Source organism: Monodelphis domestica, chromosome 1 (assembly GCF_027887165.1).
Source record: "Monodelphis domestica isolate mMonDom1 chromosome 1, mMonDom1.pri, whole genome shotgun sequence".
Lineage (NCBI taxonomy): Eukaryota > Metazoa > Chordata > Mammalia > Didelphimorphia > Didelphidae > Monodelphis > Monodelphis domestica.
Window position 1 is genome coordinate 469,193,641 of NC_077227.1, and position 6,155 is coordinate 469,199,795.

Sequence of the window (6,155 nt, forward strand, 5' to 3'; positions counted from 1 at the left end):
ATATCTCACACCCATCAGATTGCCTAAAATGATAAAAGGGCAAAATGCCTCATTAGAAGGGATGTGTGAAAATGGGGACACGAATACTAATAATTCCATACTGTTAGTGCAGAACTGTGAACTGATGCAACCATTTTGGAAAGCAATATTCCAAGAGTGAAAACAAAGCTGTGTATACTCATAGATCAATTGCTGGATCTGTTTCCCAAGGAGATGGTGGAAAAGGAAAAGGAAAAGAACCCAAAGATTCTAAAATATCTATAGCTGCTCTGTTTGTGGTGGCAAAGACCTTGAAATCTAAAGGATGTTCTCACCTGAGGGATGGCTAAATAAATTGTCATATATGATTGTGATGGAATATTTCTGTGCTATAAGAAATGATGAACAAATTAATTGTTAAAAAAACTTGGAAAGACAGATGATGAAATCAAAGCCATCAATAATCATATGAAAAAAATGTTTTAAATCACTCTAGATTAGAGAAATGCAAATTAAAACAATGCTGAGGTACCACTTCACACCTATCAGATGGGCTAATATGGGAGGAAAGGAAAGTGGTAAATGTTGGAGGGGATGTGGCAAAATTGGGACACTAATGCATTGTTGGTGGAGTTGTGGACTGATCCAACCATTCTGGAGGGTAATTTGGAACTATACTCAGATGGGTATACAACTGTGCATACCCTTTGATCCAGTAATGCCACTAGTGGGTCTGTGTACCAAAGAGATAACAACAACAACAAAAAAAAAACATGGGAAAGGACTTATTTGTACAAAAATATTTATAATTGCTCTTTATGTGGTGGCAAAAAATTGGAAAATGAAAGGATGTCCCTCGATTGGGAAATGGATGAACAAATTGTGGTATATGATGGTGATGGAATATTATTGTGCTAGAAAGAATGATGAACTGGATAATTTCAGAAAAAGCTGAAAAGACCTGCATGAACTGATGCAGATTGAAATGAGCAGAACCAGGAGAACATTGTACACAATAACAGCAATATTGGACAATGATCAACTATGAAAATGTGGCTACTTTCAACAATGTGGTGACCTGGGACAATCCTGAAAGGCTTGGGAGGAGGAACACTTTCAAACCTCAAGAGAAAGTGGAGTCGTCTTTCATATCAGTGTATTTATGGTCTTATTTGGAGTTTTGGCTATGGTATGACTTTGCTCTTACCACAATGACCAATATGAAAGTGTGTTTTGCATGACAATAAAAATAAAATTTAAAAAAGCTTGGAAAGATCTGTATCAAGTAATGAAGAATAAAATGAGCAGAACTAAAAGAACATTATATACAGATACAGATTTAATATTTGAAAAATGACTTGTAAATGTCCGGAGTTAACTGAAAAATAGAAACATGAAAGACAATGCCTGCTTGCCTGTCTATCCATCTATCTGTCTATCCATCCATCTGTTAACTTGGAATAAACACAAAAGTACTTCAGGAGTCAGAAAAACCAAGTCTGTAATCAGGAAAGGGATAGTTTCAATATTCCCAGCTACACAGAGCCTGGAATTCTGGGAATGTGTCTCTGAGAGGCTCACCATGCTGAGGAACATTAGAAATTGGAGAACTTTATATTCCATTTGGGGAACCAAGGACAGGGAAGTATGATTGATTGCCATTACCATGACTACAAGGAAATTGGAGTATCCAGACTACACTGATGGGATAAAAACAGGTTTGAGAATAAAAATCATAGCTAGAGGCTGGGCTAACGGGGAGTGGCCCAATTACAATAGATTCTAAAAGGAACTTAGTCCCTGTTCAGGTGTTAGTCTTCTTGGGAACGGATCTCTGCTACAAAGGGGGAAGCTACACCTAAACTGATCATCACTTACTTTAAGGTCTATTGTTCAGTCTTGAGATCTCCTTCCACCCTCCAGTCGAACTCTTGTGACAAAGAGCAAAGTTGGGTTTCCAGTTCCCGTTGACATATCCCTGTAGGGAGGGAGAGGAGGGACTGAGAAACCTGGGAATAAATTCTATTAAATACATTTTTTTTAATGTAACAACGATAACAAAAACTAGGAAAGAAAAAATATTTTCAAAACCTCTGCCATCTCATTTGTTTCTCACTGCAATTTCGTGAAAAGTGTTACAAGCACTCTGCAGAGTTTAGCAAAGCAGGTAAAATACACGTATCAAAGGGATGAAAAGTCGGGAACATTTCTGGTTTCGTTCTGTTCCCAGTAAAGAAATTGGGCTACTGCTTTCAGTACGGGTTTCCGAATAGAGGATACCTACAACTGTAAACAAGCTGTTTACACTGCTTGGACTTCCGTTCTCTTACGAGTAGTACTTACACGATCCTTTGCCGCCTTTCCTAGCGTGGCAATTCAGTGAATTAAGTTAATTTAGAGAAATAGTCCGAAATGCCCGTCTGAAAAAAACATGGTTAGATGCCACAGAGTAGGTGGCAATGCCTTAACCGTATGTGTGTTGTAAAGGCCACTAGGACCTCTTCCATCCTTATCAAGGGGAGTGCTAACCTTCTCTCCTTTCATACAACACAAGCTTAAGGTTGCAACACTACTTATATAGAGTCCCAAAATAGAGACTACTTTTTGATTATGGTTAAAATTTTGGTTTGCTTTAGAAATCTAATTATCAAAAGACAAACGTAATTTTGAAGGAAAAATATTCTAGTTGTAAAATTTAGTGGCGTCTGTGACTGATATTATAAAGAAACGAATCTTTTTATTTGCGTCTATAATATATTCATATGACTGTCCAATCAGAGGCAAGCTAAGAACGCGTCAACGAAAATGCCGGAACTAAAACAAGGATTGCAGTGAGGATAAATTTTTCTTTAAAATATGGCTTAAAAATGATAAAAATGACCTGTTACACGAAGATGATGTATTAGAGTCATTAAATGTTTGACAGCTTTGTTATAAAATGGAAAATGCATTGGGGCGAATCTGCTAATAAGAACCAGGACGTTAACTTCCTTTGACCCGCGTGCTGCGCTTAGTGCACTAAACTAGCACAGAATGAATGCTTGTGGTCCCGGGGATGAGACGCCTGGGGGCGCTCGAGATCACTGGTTCCAGTATAGCTTGGTCGAGGGCGAACACAGAGTGATGACGAAAAAGAATTGATGTTCCTCTTACTTTGTTGTATGGTTTGCAAAAAGCGTTTGCATATATTATCTCCTTCGAGCAACAACCCTGTGTGGTAAATAGTAAAGACTATCATTCCCAGTTTTACAGTAAGGAAACTGAGGCTTAGAGAGTCACTTGCTAAAAGCCAAGCTAAAAGTCAAGATCAGAAGTGACATTGAAACTTGTGTCTCTCCACGTCAGCAAGCTGCTCTAAAAGTATTTCTGCATTTTGTTGATGTTTACTTTTTTAAAAGAAAAAAACAAACCCTTAATTTTTAGTCGTAAAACTTTAAAAAATATTTACATTTTATTTTTATAAATATTTACATTTTATTTTTATAAATATTTATATATGCATTATTATTTTATTTTAATTTAATATCTATCAATTGGCATATAATTTTCATAGACATTTGGGAGTATTGAAACATCTTTTCCACATTAAGGGTTGGACCTTAAAGATTTTCCACTTAATTATTATTACTTTACTGCTGTTGTTATTTTCTATCTTTGTCTTTTGCTTTGATGAGGTCTCCCTGGCTTCTTAGAACACCAGGATTGGAAAAAGACCTCCAAAAAATACATTCTTCTGTTTCTGAGCAGCAAGTCTTGAATTCCTTGGAAAGTAGATTTATAGTTGGAGAGACGCTAAAGGTCATGAAGTCCAACCTCCCTCATTTTACAAAAGAAGAAACCAAGGCACAGAGAGGTTAAATAACTTGTCTGTAGCTAATAAGTGCTCGAGGCAGAGTTTTTAATACTAGTCTTCCTGAGTCTTAAGTAGCAAACCTTGCTATTTAATCCCAAGGGCCCCAACAACTAGAGACTTAATAGGTCTTGAGATGGGATTGTAAATGTCAGTTAAACCCGAGAACCCTAGCAATACTGTATATTGGTTCCAAGGCAGAAGAGTGGTAAAGGCTAGACAATGGGAGATAAGTGACTTGCCCAGGGTTACACAACTAGGAAGTATCTGAGGTCTAATTTGAACCCAGGACTTGGGTCTGGCTCTTTGTCCACTGAGCCACTGAGCTTCCCTTAGCATGGGATTTGAGATGAGAGTGTGATAAGGTTGAAGTTGCCTCTGGCCATGTGTCCTGGGCAAGACTTTAATCTTGTGTTACCATCCCCTAAGGCGTTGATCCTTCACTATAACAAATTATACTTGTTTTAATGTATTACTAAAGAAATACTTTCATGGTCTCTAGGAAGGAATTTTCTGGCTTTAGGGATGTATGCAGGGGGCAGCTGGGTGGCTCAGTGGATTGAGAGCCAGAACTAGAGACAGGAGGTCCTGGGGTCAAATCAATGCCTCAGACACTTCCCAGCTGTGTGACTTTGGGCAAGTCACTTAACCTCCATTGCCTAGCCCTTACCACTCTTCTGCCTTGGAGCCAATGGGAAGGAAAGGGTTAAAAAAAAAAGTATGCATTTCTAAAAAGTCAGAGTAAAATGTGATATCATATTAACTGATAAAGAGTTAATTATGCAGGGCCATGTAAATAATATCACAACTAGGCAAAGGAAAGTATCACAACAGGACAATCCCAACAGAATGTTGTTAAATTCCCAAAGAAGAAGTCTGAGAAGGCATTTCCTTTTCTCCTTGGCACAGGTGGGGGACTATGGATATGGAACACTACCTATAATGTTGCACTTATTTGGTGTGTTGGTTAGTTTTGCTGAAAAATTTCCCCTCTGTTTTAAAATTATTTATTATAAGGGATAACTGACAGGGAGTGGGTAGGAGGAATATGCAAATGTGATGTAAAAACAAAATGATATCAATACATTTTTACATTTTAAAAATCAGATTAAAAGTATGTTACTTTTATTTTAGTGGATTTGACCCCCTAAATTTGGACATCCTTGGAAACGCAGTCTTAGACCCTATTATTTTCGTACTATGCTCTCTTCTTTGATCATTTCGTTATCTCCCTTTGGTTCAACGACTATATCTCTATTGGATGAGCCACAAATTAATATATTAGGCCTAATATCATTCCAGTACTATGTTTACTTTATACTACTCTCTTTGAACCATCTCCACCTGGATGTCCTATTGTCATCCCAAACTCAGCACGTCCAAAATGGAACTCATTATATTCCCCTTAAATGTAACTCTCCTTCATATTTCTCTATTTCTGTTGAGGTTGCCTTTATCCTTTTAGTTTATGCTGTTAGACTCATCTTTGATTTTTTTCCCCTTACCTTCCCTATAGTGGAAGTTGCTAAATCTTGACAATTCTGTTCCCCAAATGCCTCTTGCATTTCTTTTCTATCCACTTATGTGACTACTTTGCTAATTCAGACTCTATACTATAGCAATAGCTTGAATAATTTCCCTGCTGATCCAACCTCCCTTCTCTACAATCCATCCTCCACACTGCAGCCACATTAATAATCCTTCAAACACAGGTCTCCTTCGAAAACATCTCTGGATCCCTCTTCCTCTAGGATAAAATATAAACACTTCAGCTTGAAATTTAAATTACTTTCAAAATCTGACTTCCCCTTTCCTTTCTTGACCTATCTCCTTTTGCTTCCCTTTATGCATTCTGCATTCCACTGCAAAGAATAGAACACTGCTCTTCTGCCTTTCACCAATATCCAGTATTGATTCTAAGAGAGAAGGTAAGAGTTAAAAAAAAAAAGATAAATAGGAAATAATTAAAAGACAGAAAGAAAGCACTGGAATTAAGAGGAGCTGGGGAAACGTTCATATAGAAGATAGGATGGAGACATAAAGGAAATCAGGATGGAGGAGGGAAAGAATTTCAAGCATGAGGCTGGATTGGGTGGGAGGAAGGAGACAGTCAGAGAAAATGGTCAGAGCCTAAAGTGTTGTGTTCATGGGATAACCAGGAGGCCAGTGCCACTGGACTGAAGAGGTTGTGTAGAAGAATAAGGCGTAAGAAGACTGAGAAAGTAGAAGAGGGGTTGTGAAGGGCTTTGAGAGCCAAACAACATACTTTGTGTTTGCTCTTGGAGGAAATAGGAAGCCATAGGGGGAGGTAATATGATCAGACCCA

At 37.9% G+C, this 6,155-nt stretch overlaps 1 non-coding gene across 1 annotated transcript; it reads right to left on the minus strand.

Moving 5' to 3' along the window:
• Positions 1–2,402: 2,402 nt before the first annotated feature.
• On the minus strand, positions 2,403–2,530 carry LOC103101688 (U6atac minor spliceosomal RNA). The gene has a single exon (XR_458381.3). It is a non-coding gene; the product is annotated as a U6atac minor spliceosomal RNA (small nuclear RNA).
• Positions 2,531–6,155: the final 3,625 nt, after the last annotated feature.